At 42.8% G+C, this 15,264-nt stretch overlaps 1 protein-coding gene and 1 non-coding gene across 11 annotated transcripts in view; one reads left to right on the plus strand and one right to left on the minus strand.

Moving 5' to 3' along the window:
* The window catches only part of hivep1 (HIVEP zinc finger 1), a 294,854-nt gene that overhangs the window by 68,790 nt on the left and 210,800 nt on the right, over nt 1–15,264 (plus strand). The gene's annotated exons all lie outside the window — the stretch shown is intronic.
* trnad-guc lies at nt 5,181–5,252 on the minus strand. Its single transcript has one exon. It is a non-coding gene; the product is annotated as a tRNA-Asp (tRNA).

The following is a 15,264-nucleotide window of genomic DNA, read 5'->3' on the forward strand; positions in this document are numbered from 1 at the left end:
TATTTTTTAATAAAGTTTTTGTTAAATTTCTCTATCAACACAAATTCAGGATGCAAGACCAGGAACACTAAATTATTTCTGCACTTACATTTAAATGTGAAAATGTGCGCCATGTTTCTGGAAGAGTTTTATTTTGAATACATTCATATCCTGTAAGGCCATAGTCAATGGATAAGTGGAGCGTTGGATAGATGCAAAAAGGGGAATAAGTGCTGCTCCTGTGGAGTCAAAAGGTGCTTACAGTTGTGTCTCAATTCTGAAAATGGGCAATTTTTAAGCTGCAATGCTTGAATTTTAATTATTAATAAATGCAGTAAATAACTTTGGATTGTTGGGTAAGCACTGTATTCGCGTGGTAGTGCATGATTCGGTCTTTGCTTCATATACCTATCTTTTCCTATGCTCCAAGAGACCCTGAGCCCTTCAGAAGCCCCAATCCCAAAACTGGCAAGATCCAAAATCTGACACTGACCCGTTGCTGATGTTTCAGGTTTTGAGATACTGTGCATGTCCTGCAGATAGGCAGAGCTATAGTCAGACTTCATTGGAATATTTGGGAGTATACCCCTCCACCATTTGAACTAATCTAACTAGTCTGAAGTTAGTCAGGGAAGGCTGCCAAATTCATTGAAGCAGAAACCTAATTTTGATGTGTTTCGATCCCTGTGGTAACGATGCCTTTTAAAAAGAAATTTGAACTTCTAGTGCATGACTGAAATTATTACTCCATTTAACTAACAAAAACTAAATGAAACATTGACTAAACCTTATTTCAGTCGTCAACTTGTATGCTAAATGACAGAAAAAAATTCCCCATTTAAATTTTACACTGACCGAAAATCTCTCTGCTGTGGTTATACTTGATTCTTCATTTTCCAGGAACTAGTCGAGAGCATATTCATACAAATATAAAAATTAGGAGCAGGAGTAGTCTATATGTCCCCTCGAGCTTGCTCCGCTTTTTGATAAGGTCAGAGCTGATTTATTGCGGCCAGAATTCCTGTCTATCCCCCTTTGACTCCCTTGTTAAGGAAGAATCCATCTAACCTTGCCTTAAAAGTGGCTCGGCCTCCAATGTCCTGAGGAATGGAATTCCACACACTAACGACTCTTGGAGGAAAAAATGTCCTTCCCTCTGTCTTAAATGGAAGACTTATTATTCTTAGACTGTGCCCCCCCAGTTCTAGTCTCTCCCGTAGGGAGAAACATTCTACCAAAAATAATTTAAAAGAGTATAACTAGTTCCAAAATGTCCCTTCTCTGCTCACACCACCCAGGCTTCCACCCTGCCAAATTCCCTCATGATCTTGTGTTTCAATAAAATCATCTCCTATTCTTCCAAACTCCAATGGATACGGGCCCAACCAGTCTAACCTTTTCTAATAAGTGTATACGGAGTATATATGGGAAGGTTTTCTAGACTGTTGCCGTTTTTGATGAGTGGAATACTATCCCACTAGCGTCACTAATAACTGTTGCCAATTCTGCGCTGGAGACGGCAATAATGTTTCCTTTTTTAATACTGAGTGATATTGCTTTTCAGAGTAGCCAGGTATCCGATGATACCACCACAAGGTTCAACCGGATATTGATCAAAGACCCAACAACCAGTCAGTTAGTTCAAATTCAGTAATGGTTTATTTACACACAAGATTAACTCACATGTGCAACATAAAAACACGACAAGCTAAACTACACCTAACACTACAACGATCTGTACTTAAATTTCAGGCACCCGGCTTTGGCAAAGGAACAAGGCCTTTCTCCGGATCTGGAGTGGCTAGGTCTCGAGAAGTAACTTGGGTTCTGCTGGGCTCATCCGTCTGGTAGCAATCGTTGATCTTGAACTTGCTTCTGGTCGTGGTGCTGCAGTTGGCTTCAGGTATAGGCCGGGTCGAAGAATGCCGGTGTGCCAGGGCCAAAAGAGACCGAACACATGGTAGTGTCTCTCTTTATCCTTTGGGGGTTTCGCCCTCTTTTGGGCGGTGCTTCGGTTTGGACCCAATAATTCGTCAGGCTTCAATCACTGCCTTCGATTTGAGCCAATAAAGGGGCGGGTGCCTTGATGGCTGGCATGTCCTGAGTGGTCATTGACCTTGGCTGTTTTGGCTTCCTGGGTGAAGGGAGTGGCGCCGATGTGTCTGGATCTGTATCTGATACCTGAGTACAAGTCCTTTGTCCTGGGGAAATGAGTCATTAGAATGCAAAAAGGCTATGGGTTTCGATACTGTCTGGTCCTCTGTTAGCAAATATACATTTAGGCTCTGAGTTTGCCTGAATCCTGTATTCCTTGAATCATATTTTCCTTGAGTCTTTGCAAGCATCCATGTTTACTTTGTAAGTGGCCATCCCAGATGGCTACAAGACCAGTATGTTGAGGAATCAACCAGGGAACAGGCCATCTTGGACTAGGTGTTGTGCAGTGAGAAAGGATTAGTTGGCAAACTAGTTGAGAGAACTCATCCTTGGGGATGATTCATTCAGGAATAACTGGAGGCAGGAAGTGTCTCAGGGGACTGGAAAGTGGCTGATGTAACACCACTGTTTCAGAAGTGAGGGAGGTAGAAGACGAGAAATTATAGGTATGATTTTAGAGTCCATTATTAGAGATGAGATCACGGAGTACTTGGAAGTGCATGATAAAATAGGACTGAGTCAGCACGATTTCGTCAAGGGGAGGTCACGTCTGACAAATCTGTTCGAGTTCTTTGAGGAAGTAACAAGGAAGTTAGACAAAGGAGAACTAGTGGATGTGATTTATTTAGATTTCCAGAAGGCCTTTGACAAGGTGCCGCATAGAGACTGTTAAATAAATTAAGAAACCATGGTGTTCAGGGTAAGATCCAGGCATAGAAAGAGGATTGGCTGACTGGCAGAAGGCAGAGAGTGGGGATAAAGGGGTCTTTTTCAGGATGGCAGCTGGTGACTAGCGGTGTACCTCAGAGGTAGGTGCTGGGACCACAACTTTTCATAATATACATTAATAATCTGGAGGAAGGAATTGAAGACACTTTTGCGAAGTTTGCAGATGATACGAAGATCTGTAGGGGGATAGCTAGCATGGAGGAAGCAGGGGGGCTTCAGATGGACTTGGACAGGCTAGGAGAGTGGGGAAAGAAGTGGCAAATGTAATACAATGTGAAAAGTGTAAGGTTATGCACTTTGGAAGGAGAAATGGAGGCATAGATTATTTTCTAAATGGGAAGATGCTTAGGAAATTAGCACAAAGGGACTTGGGAGTCCTTGTTCACGATTCTCTTAAGGTTAATGTGCAGGTTCAGTCGGCAGTTAGGAAGGCAAATGTAATGTTAGCATTCATGTCCAGCGGGCTAGAATACAAGACCAGGGATGTAATTCTGAGGCTACATAATGCTCTGGTCAGACACCATTTAGCATTTTGAGTATTGTGGAATGATGTGCTGGCCTTGGAAAGGGTCCAGAGGAGATTCACAAGAATAATCCCTGGAATGAAGAGCTTCTCTTCATTCAAACTCGTCGGGAGTTCAGAACTATGAGGGGGGGGATCTTACTGAAACTTAAAGGTACTGCGTGGCCTGGATAGAGTGGACGTGGAGAGAATGTTTCCACTTGTTGGAAAAACTAGAAGCTGAAGACACAATCTCAGACTAAAGGGATGATCCTTTAAAACAGAGATGAGGAGGAATTTCTTCAGCCAGAGGGTGGTGAATCTGTGGAACTCTTTGCCGCCGAAGGTTGTGGAGGCCAATTCACTGAGTGTCTTTAAAACAGAGATAGATAGGTTCTTGATTAATAAGGGGATCAGGAGTTATGGGGAGAAGGCAGGAGAATGGGGATGAGAAAAATAGCAGCCATGATTGAATGGCGGAGCAGACTTCATGGGCCGAGTGGCCTAATTCTGCTCCTATGTCTTATTGTCTTATGGTGACTATAATATTGTAGAATTCTTTATAAAGGTGAATAGTGAGGTCGTTGATTCTGAGACCAAGATTCTGAATCTCAATAAAGGTAACTATGATGGTAGGAGGCATGAGCTGGTTATGACGGAGATGGAAACACTATTGAAAGGAAGGACAGTGGACAGGCAATGGCAGGCAACCAAGGAACGAATAGGTGAACTCCGAAAGTTGTTTATTCCTGTTTGGCGCAAGAGTCGAAAGACAACTTTGGCCAAACGATGGCTTACAGGGGAAATTAGAGCTAGTATTCGATTCAAAGAAGAGGTATACAAATGAGCAAGAAAAAGCAATAGATCTGAGGATTAGGAACAATTTAAAATTCAAAGTGATTGATTGAGGAAAGAAAAATGTAATTTGAAAGTAAAATAGCGGGGAACATAAACACTGACAGTAAAAGTTTCTATAGGTATGTAAAGAGAAAAAGATTAATAAAAACTAATGTAGGCCCCTTACAGTCAGAAACGAGGGAATTCATAATCGGGAACAAAGAAATTGCCGAGGAGCTAAATTAGTACTTTGCTTCTGTCTTCACAAAGGAAGACATGAATAATGTACTGGAAATTCTGAGAAGCAGAAGTTTCAGTGAGGAGCTGAAGGAAATAAGTATGAGTGAAGAAATGGTTTTGGGGAAATGAATGGGATTGAAGTCTGACAAATCTCCAGGGCCTGATGACCTTAATCTCGAGTATTTAAGGAAGTGGCTCGAGAAATAGTAGATCGATTGATGGTCATTTTCCAAAATCCTTTGGAGCTTTCGACTCTGGAATGGTTCCTACGATTGGAGGGTAGCGAATGTAACCCGGCTATTCAAAAACGGAGGTAGAGAGAAAGCAGGGAACTACAGAGAAGTGAGCCTAACGCCGATAATAGGGAAGTTATTATAGAACAGTACAGCACAGAACAGGCCCTTCGGCCCTCGATGTTGTGCCGAGCAATGATCACCCTACTTAAACCCACATAACCCGTATACCCGTAACCCAACAATCCCCGCATTAACCTTACACTACGGGCAATTTAGCATGGCCAATCCACCTAACCCGCACATCTTTGGACTGTGGGAGGAAACCGGAGCACCCGGAGGAAACCCACGCACACACGGGGAGGATGTGCAGACTCCACACAGACAGTGACCCAGCCGGGAATCGAACCTAGGACCCTGGAGCTGTGAAGCATTGATGCTAACCACCATGCTACCGTGAGGCCCCTTAAAGGATTGCCGTTTTCTTCTAGGAGAGGTACAAACTCCCCGTCGGGGAATTGAACCCCGGTCTCCCGCGTGACAGGCGAGGATACTAACCACTACACTAACGAGGAGTTAATTATCAAGGGTTTTATAGCACAGCATTTGGAAGGCAGTGGTGCAATCAGACAAAGTCAGCATGGATTTATGAAACTAAAATCATGCTTAACAAACCACTAGAGTTCTTTGAAGATGTAACTAGTAGAGTTAATGAGGGAGAACCGGTGGATGTGGTTTGTTTAGACTTTCAGAATGCTTTCGACAAGGTCTCACATAGCAGATTAATATGTAAAGCGCAAGGGATTACGGGTAATTTCTTGAGATGGATAGAAAGCTGGTTAGCAGGAAGCAAAATGTTGGAATAAATCGGTCTTTTCTGATGGGCAAGCAGTGATTAATGAGGTCCCGCAGGGATCTGTGATAGGATCCCCAACTGTTCACATTATATTAATGATTTGGACAAGGGAACTAAATGTATTATCTCCAAATTTGCAGATGATACAAAGTTGGGTGGAAGAGTGAGCTGTGAGGAGGATGCAGAGATGCTTCAGCAGGGTGTGGACAGGCTGAGTGAGTGGATATATAAGAACATAAGAACTAGAAGCAGGAGTAGGCCATCTAGCCCCTCGAGCCTGCTCCACCATTCAATGAGATCATGGCTGATCTTTTGTGGACTCAGGTCCACTTTCGGGCCCGAACACCATAACCCTTAATCCCTTTATTCTTCAAAAAACTATCTATCTCTATCTTAAAAACATTTAATGAAGGAGTCTCTACTGCTTCACTAGGCAAGGAATTCTATAGATTCACAACCCTTTGGGCGAAGAAGTTCCCCCTAAACTCAGTCCAAAATCTACTTCCCCTTATTTTGAGGCTATGCCCCCTAGTTCTGCTTTCACCCGCCAGTGGAAACAACCTGCCCGCATCTATCCTATCTATTCCCTTCGTAATTTTATATGTTTCTATAAGATTCCCCCACATCCTTCTAAATTCCAACGAGTACAGTCCCAGTCTACTCAACGTCTCCTCGTAATCCAACCCCTTCAGCTCTGGGATTAACCTAGTGAATCTCCTGTGCACACCCTCCAGTGCCAGTACGTCCTTTCTCAAGTAAGGAGACCAAAACTGAACACAATACTCCAGGTGTGGCCTCACTAACACCTTATACAATTGCAGCATAACCTCCCTAGTCTTAAACTCCATCCCTCTAGCAATGAAGGACAAAATTCCATTCGCCTTCTTAATCACCTGTTGGAGGTGAAGATCAATCATAGAATCCCTACAGTGCAGAAGAACGGCATTTGGTCCATTGTGTCTGCACTGACCCTCCGAAAGAGCACTCTACCTAAGTCTATTCCCACACCCACCCTGCCCTATCCCCATAACCTAACCTGTTGTGGACATCCCTTTACCCATCAGTTTAAAAGATCGTTTTGTTGGAAATAACCAGTGAACAGCAACTCTGTTCTGCTTCTGTACTTCACTTTGTTCTGCTGAATTTCAGTGTGTTCTATTCTTTCTGGGGTAATCTTGCATTTACTCTAACTGAAGCAAACTTCACCTGTATGAACTAGATATTTTAGGTGAGGCACCAATATTTTAAAAAGGTAGTTATAATTGTTAAATTGTTTTATCATTTTGATTCTCTTTTTAAGAAAGAAATACAAATATATCTCTGTCTAAATCTTGGGTTCTCATTTCCTGAGATTCTCATTTTCTGATTTGCGTAAGGCTGTGGAGGTAACTGAAAAATCTGCTTTGAGAAATGCAAGTGATTCTGAAGGGAGCAGTGTCATTGGGGAATCCAGCGCTCCTGAAGTATGAACAATGATGCATGCTAACTGTATCAATTGCATACATTAGTGAGTCAGCCAATTTTTCCCCAGGAATGTCGTTTTTGAAGAGGCTTTCTTTTTGGGTAAGGGATAGTGAGCAGATTAGTGTAATAGCAGATTTGTGATCTTTCATTTGAATATTTTTGTAGTTGCAATACAGGAAGAAATCACTTGGGTTCATCATACTTGTGTCAACTCTTGAATAGCGACCAATTTTACCCTTCCTTTCCCCAATGTCCTTCTCCACTTCTCTTTTTAAAAAGCTTTGACTATGGATTCTGATTCCACTTGGGTTTCTGGTTGGGGTGTTTCATATTATTACAGCCTTTTGTATAAAATATTTCTCCTAATCTTCTCCCACTGTGTTTGTGGTGACAAAGTTTGTGGCGGCAGCTCGGTAGCACAAGTGATTAGCACTGTGGCTTCACAGCGCCAGAGTCCCAGGTTCGATTCCCTGCTGGGTCACTGTCTGTGCGGAGTCTGCACGTTCTCCCGTGTCTGGGTGGGTTCACTCCTGGTGCTCCGGTTTCCTCCCACAGTCCAAAGACGTGCAGGTTAGGTGGATTGGCCATGATAAATTGCCCTTAGTGACCAAAAAAAGTTAGATGGGGTTATTGGGATAGGGTGGAAGTGAGGGCTTAAGTGGGTCGGTGCAGACTCGATGGGCCGAATGGCCTCATTCTGCACTGTATGTTCTATGTTCTAAAGTTACGTCACCATACATGCTGATCAGTGGAAATATATTTCCTGATTGACTTTGTCACATCTCCTCCTCAAAATCATTCAGTTTTGCCTTTTCTCAGTTGGCTGACATTTTTGGATGACACCCAGATAAACCAGTTAGCGCTTGATATTTAACACATTTCTTCTTACTTTCCGATAACCATTTAATTAACTTAAGTTACTAAGGTTAAATGTGTGGTCTAATTAATAGTTTTCAATGTGACAAATATTTTTAAAGGGGAGAAAAATACAAGATGTTGAGATATTTGTGTGCAGTGCAAATTGGAAATTTTCTCAGACTGGAAACAATTAAAGTGTTGTGATTTTCCAGACAATGCATGCATAAAACTGAATTTCTAAAAAACTGAATGTTCAGACACTATATATAAAAAAAAGCTATAGAACAGTTGTTGCAATTTATTAAGGCAAATACTTGAACTGCTCAATATAACAAAATATAGACTTGGGGTGGACACTTCCATTTCATACTGGTGGGATTATAAATGTCCTCTACGTGCTGTGAGGACTCCACTGCAACATGAAATTAATTTGTACAGTGCCAACCCAATCCTTGGGGTCACTTGCACATTACTGGCTGTAATCTAACATTAAATTTGCAGTCTCATTGAGAGACGACAGAATAGCTAGTAGGTATTATGCCTCAATGAAAATCTTTTAAAAAAAAAATATTGCAAAATTTGGCCCTTTTTCCTGAGTATGTTAATTGAAAGCCAGATTAAATCCTTGAGAATGTATGTGGCCCATTTTAAATGCCCATTATCCATCTCTTTCACACCGTTTAAAAGTTTTTGCATTTGTGGCCGGATTGATTCATGGTTGCGAGTTGTGTAGAACTACTCCCAAAGAATTGTAATCCGATAATTGATTGGTGCTACTATTTAACCATCCTTGTGCTCCAATTTTGCACACACTGAGAGTTTGTTCATTGTGTCAACTAGCAAAACTTATTGGACTTACCTCTTATTGGCATAAATGCGATGTACTGATTGTTTGAAGGTTTTGCACTAGAGTCTGGAATTAAACTCTTAGTTGATTAAATCAGCAAAGAACCAGGAAGATTGGAAGATGTGCGGAATAACATTATAAGAGACATAGAAACATCATGCAGAAAGAATGGTAAAAATGTCAGAATGAGTGAAGGAGGCCAGAGGTTCAAAAACAAATGAGGAAAAACAGGAGCAAAATATACTTAAATATATGAGCAATTTCACAGATGGTCAACTGATTCTCAAAGTAATTATTTACAAAACGGATGATTGTGCTGCTTGTGTGATTTCCAGTGGTGGAATTGATTAACTTTGCACATTTTCAGCGTGGGACTATACATAAAAAAAATACGAAAACCTGTATAAACTGTGAAAGAACAAAATGTGGGACATTTTGATGGTGGGAATAGCTTCAAAACCAGAGAAGCTTGGCAAACAGTAGCAAGTGTCTGATTTAAAAAAAAAGAAAATTGTTACAGTTGGGGGTGATGGTGAGATAACTTTCTCTTTTCCCTCTCCTTTCAGTGAGGAAACGGCAACATGATAGATACTTTGAGGAGTATTTTAAACCTTTTGTAGTGTTGTGACGTTTAGACACACAATTGGCTTTCTGGCAGGTAGAAGAAAAGTTAAATGTTTGTTTGCACAACACCCAAAATATAAACTTGACAAAACACCTGTAGACATACAGGCACACAAGTGAAGATGAGTTGAGAGTTCAATCATGCAATTATCACTAACAGAACAACAAAAACTGAGTATTGTGTTCTTAGCCAGTTCTTCAAGATGAAGCAGCTTTGCAGCCGCATTGTAGATTCTCTCTCTCACCTCCTTGAAAACATTGGAAGTTGGACATATGAAATTGTGACTGAGCCTCTAGAGAAAAAACTATAAACTTGCAGGTGAAAACCTATTAGTCCCTCTTTTCACTGATAGAGATGACTTTTGTTTTAGGCAGGGTTCCTTTCTTGCTGATGATCCCTCTGTCCTGTTGCTCACAGACTGACTTGCTGGGTTGTCTTGTGGAGTAATAAGGTCCTTCCAGTTAGTGTCAATAACATGATGGAAAGTTTTGGTGCTTCTCATTATCCACATGATGGGCTGGAGCCGAGGTGACTGATACACAATGGGGGGAGAAAATCGTACCACTTTAATTCACTTTATTTAATATGCCATCCTCATGGCCCCAACAGCTCTGGCAGCCATTGTCTTTAATTGAGGTGTTGAGGGTGGTCAATTTGCACCTTATCAATCCATTTTCATTTTTAAATGACTTGCCAAACATTTTAGATTCTCTGGTTCCCCGGCCGCTGTCTGCTGGTGGCGGAATCCTATACTCCCGTCACTTGACAATAGGATTTCCCGTTGGAGCCACCCCACACCGCACATGGGGGTACGCTGATGGCAGGAATAATGAATCGCAACGTCCGGAACATTCCTGCTGCTGTCTCAGTCTTCCAGAAACCACAAACATAAGTCACCTGTCTTTCTGGAAGCCATTTTGAGAGGGCACAGTATTCATTAGCCCATATTTCTTTAATCTTCAAAAGAAAGAGTCCACTGTCCAATTATCTTTGAACATGACATGACCATTACAGATGTTCTTTCCATTTACTGCTTAATCAGTTGTTATAAACAAAGACTTTCATTTGTATAGAGCCTTCCTTGAACTCAGAATATTTTGAAATATTTACAGTCAATGAAGTACTTTTGAAGTGTAATTACTGTTGCAATGTAGGAAGTACATACATCAAGACCCCACAAAATAGCAATATGTTAATTACCACAGAGCTTCTATTTTTGGTCCTAATTGAGGGATAAATTTGTCCAGAACACCAGAGACACCAGAATCCTATATCCATAAGACCATAAGATATGGAGCAGAGTTAGGCCACTCGGCCCATCGAGTCTGCTCCGCTGTTCAATCATGGCTGATATTGTTCTCACCCCCATTTTCCTGCCTTCTCCCCATAACTCCTGATTCCCATATTAATCAAGAACCCATCTATCTCTGTCTTAAAGACACTCAGTGATTTGGCCTCCACCGCCTTCTGCGGCAAAGAGTTCCACAGATTCATCACCCTTTGGCTGAAGAAATTCCTCCTCATCACTGTTTTGAAGAATCGTCCCTTTAGGCTGAGATTGTGTCCTCTGGTTCTAGTTTTTCCTGCTAGTGGACTCTAATACAATGTGGAAAAGTGTGAGGTCATTAACTTTGGAAGGAGGAATGGAGAAATAGCCTATTTTCTAAATAGGGAAACGTCCACTCTATCTAGACCTCGCAGTATCCTGTAAGTTTCAATAAGATCCCCCTTTGTTCTTCCACCCAGAGTTCTCAACTGTTCCTCATGCGACAAGCTCTTCATTCCAGGGATCATTCTTGTGAACCTCCTTTGGACCCTTTCCAATCCCAGCACATCCTTCCTTAGATACGGGGCCCAAAACTGCCCACAATACGCCAAATGGGGTCTGACCAGCGCCTTATACAGCCTCAGAAGTACATGGTCTTGTATTCTAGCCCTCTCAACATGAATACTAACATTGCATTTGCCTTCCTAACTGCTGACTGAACTTGCACATTAACCGTAAGAGAATCTTGAACAAGGACTCCCCAGTCCCTTTGTGCTTCTGATTTCCTAAGCGTTTCCCTATTTAGAAAATAGGCTATTCCTCCATTCCTCCTTCCAAAGTTAATGACCTCACACTTTTCCACATTGTATTACATCTGCCACTTCTTTGCCCACTCTACTAGTCTGTCCAAATCCTTCTGCAGCCCCCCTGCTTCCTCCATACTAGCTATCCCCCTACAGATCTTTGTATCATCTGCAAGCTTAGCAACAGTGTCTTCAGTTCCTTCTTCCAGATCACTAATGTATATTGTGGAAAGTTATGGTCCCAGCACAGATCCTTGAGACACATCACTGATCACCGGCTGCCATCCTGAAAAAGACCCCTTTATCCCCATTCTCTGCTTTCTGCCAGTCAGCCAGATCTCTATCTATGCCTGGATCTTACCCTGAACGCCATAGTTTTTTAAACTTATTTAACAGTCTCCTATGCGGCACCTTGTCAAAGGCCTTCTGGAAATCTAAATAAATCACGTCCACTGGTTCTCCTTTGTCTAACTTCTTTGTTACTTCCTCAAAGAACTCTAACAGATTTGTTAGACATGACGTCTCTTTGACGAAGCCGTGCTGACTCAGTCCTATTTGATCAAGTCTATACTTGCTGCTCTCAGGATAGATGGTGTCATCCATGAAATTAAAACTTGTGACTTCCAAGAAATCTGTCACTGAGGGTGTGTCCAATGATTACTTCTTTAAATAATTTCCATTTGATTGAGCACAATTAGATAGATGGCTCTTGTAAAGTGTGACAGTAATTTCTGCCACTTACTTCAAATTGTGTTTCTAATATAAAGGGACTATAATTTTAACTGTTTTAAAATAATTCTCCACTGGTGCAGAATTTTGGATTTCAACTTTGTAAGTATTCATACCAATATTGTTAGAAAACTATTTTAATTTTAGTTCACAACTTTGATGGAAAAAACTCCTATCATGCAGACCAATGCAGTGTAAATTTTATCTCATTTGTAATTGGATACTGTTTGCCAGATGTCTTGCTTTTCAAGCTGAGATAAACAGCAGGTGTATATTACATTCAATTCCTGAGCCTAATATTGTTAGTTGCAGCTCGTCCCTGGTGAATCAACTATGTTCATAGGACATCCCTCCTTGGTACAGTGCAAGTCATTTTAATTGCTCAAGAAATGTTTTACTCGAGGGCCAATGTTACTGATCATTGCTGTGGGCATATTGCGTTTTCATCAAGACCAATGTAAATTGTCGCTGATGGCCCTATAGAAAATGACTGGCAAGTTGCTGTGCTATAGTGTCCTCTAAGGGATAAAAAGCAGGTACTGCAGCAATTCAGTACCTTGTGGACCCCTATGTTCTGCTTCAACAATTACAGCAAAACATGCACATTGAATAGCTATTCAGTATTTCTTCATTTCCACTTAGGCAGTTCCTCGGAGTCGAGGATGACTTGTATCTACACTAAAAGGGAGTTCTCAGGTGACTGGGGAATCCAATATACGATCTACAGACTCTTGTCACTGGTGGGGTAGACATTGATTGAGGAGTGGGTTGCCATTTGCTTTTTTTGCTGTCGGCGCTTGGCTTCAGCTTGTTCTTGGCGATGAAACTGTGTTCTGCTCGTTGCCAGATGTTTTTCCTCCACTTTGGACAGTTTTGGCCCAGGGATTCCTGGGTGTCGGTGGGAATATTTCACTTTTTGAAGATGGCTTTGAGGGTGTGCTTGAAGCTTCGTCAGGTGACCAGCAGGTGGCTGGACCAGCAGTTTTCAGGCGACGGTGGATTTCTTTGTCAATGTCAGCCGACTGTGAAAGGTACTGGAAGTGTACCACATTTTCCAGGCACTCATCATGAATCCTCATCAATCAGGTCAGGGGCCAATTTGGGGGTACTACTGTTTGAGGCGGGAAGAGAGTGGTTTAGGTATTTGGGGCATTCAGGTGACGCATGAATGGACCGTGATGCATAAGTGGAATTCGACAGTGACAGTGAAGGACGTTAAGGGCATCTCAAGAGGTGGGATGCTTTGCACTTGATGATGTCAGGGAGGGTGCAGGGGTAAATGTGCTGCCACGGTTCTTGTTTGCCTTTCAGACCGTCCCGATCTTTCTCCCTGAGGCCGCCTTCTGGAGGTTGGAGGCACTGATCTTGGCATTTATATGGGTGGGTAAGGTACCAAGGGTAAGGGTGAAGAGACAGAAAGGAGGGTTGGTGGTCCTGAACCTGGTGTATTATTACTGGGCTGAAGGTGAGGCATTTGTTTTTTTTGGGGGGGGGGGGGGCGGAGAGGAGAAGAGAAGGAGAAGGGCAGGGGCCCCCAGGAAGCATAAAGGGAGTCCAGTGGTGCGATCAAATGTCAGGATATGGAACCAGTTGAGGCGTATTAAGTTGGATAAAACGTTAGTGCTGACACCACTGTGTGGGACCCAAAGGTTTTGGCTCGTGCGGGGGGGGGGGGGGGGGGAAGAGAAAGGGGGTTTATATATGGGAGGTGGAGAGAGGTGGGGCTTGAGTGGGTTAGGGACATGTTCTTGGGAGGAAAGTTTGTGGGGCTGGACGAGCTGCGGGAAAGATTTGAGCTGCCAAAGTGCAGCAAGAGAGTCTAGGAGTGGCAGGCGTTCCTCCAGTTACTGAACTACCACGCCGTTGGAGCAACTGTTGCTTCCTGACTATTTGCGAGAAGGTAGGATTGGGGATATATACGGGTAGTTGGGGGTGCTGGGCAAGGCACAGGTGAATAAACGGTAAGTGGGAGGGAAAGGAAGATGGCGACTCTGGTGTGAGGTGATGCGGCGAGTGAACTCATCCTCCTGCGTGAGAATAAGGGTGATGCATTTCGACGTGGTGCACAGGGCACACGATTCAGGTGAGGATGTGTGGGTTCTCCCGGGGTGTGACTGGTGGGTGGGGGTTGGCAAATCATGCTCACTGTTTTGTGGTTGCGAGAAGCTGGAGAGCTTTTGGGAGGCGGTGTTTGGGATGTTATAGTACAGTGGGAGTTTAGATCAGGCCCTATGATGCTGATCTTTTAGGTTTGGGAGGAGCAAATCTGCTGGAGGCGAGGGGGCCTGATGTAGTGGCCTTCGCCTCTCTGATTGCCCAGAGAAGGATCCTGTTGACTTTGAGGTCAGATAAGGCATGGGGTGGGGTGGGGGGGGGGGGGGGGGGGTGGGTAATCCTAATCAATGAGGCAGGGACCTGTGCATTTGGAGTTTACTTCTGAATGCCCCATCTTGTTTGCCTCAGTCAATACGTTGACGATTCTCTAATGATCCGTTTCCATCATAGCGCTTAATGCAGCATCATCAGCGTATTGGAATTCAATGTCTTAGGTTTTGATTGGAGTTGTCTTAGATTATTTGGTTTACTGTCTATTCAATAGACGGTCGCTTCTTTGGGTTGGTCATATAATTCTGATGTTCGATACCAGGCTCCCAAAGCAGGTCATTGTCACCTAGCTCAGTCAGGGAAGATGCGCCAGAGGAGGACAGAAGAAGCACTTCAACGACGTGTTGAAAGCCAACATGAAGAAATGCAACATGGACATAACTTTGGATCAAATCGACATCCTTCTGTGAATGGAGACTCAATGACAATTAAATGAAGAGGAAAAGCAAGAGCGGTGAAAAGAGCATGCCATGACCCAAACTCATAAGACATGGCCAGACGTCCAATGTGACAGCAGATGTCCTACTTACTAAAAAAAATCAACCGATCTTGAATCTGTCGCATCAGCCAACTCTGGACTCCTGGAATACAATGCACCCTAATGCGGGTTAGCCAATAATAAACTAGTAGTTTACTTAGAACCTAGGCTTTTTGGTGAGGAGTTCAGTACCGTGTTAGTGAAGCATCTTGTTTCTGTTGAGAACTGGTTCAGTATTTCTAACTCCCGCCTTCTCACCCCTGCGCTTCAGCAAA

This window comes from Scyliorhinus canicula, chromosome 5 (genome assembly GCF_902713615.1).
Source record: "Scyliorhinus canicula chromosome 5, sScyCan1.1, whole genome shotgun sequence".
In the NCBI taxonomy this organism is placed as follows: domain Eukaryota; kingdom Metazoa; phylum Chordata; class Chondrichthyes; order Carcharhiniformes; family Scyliorhinidae; genus Scyliorhinus; species Scyliorhinus canicula.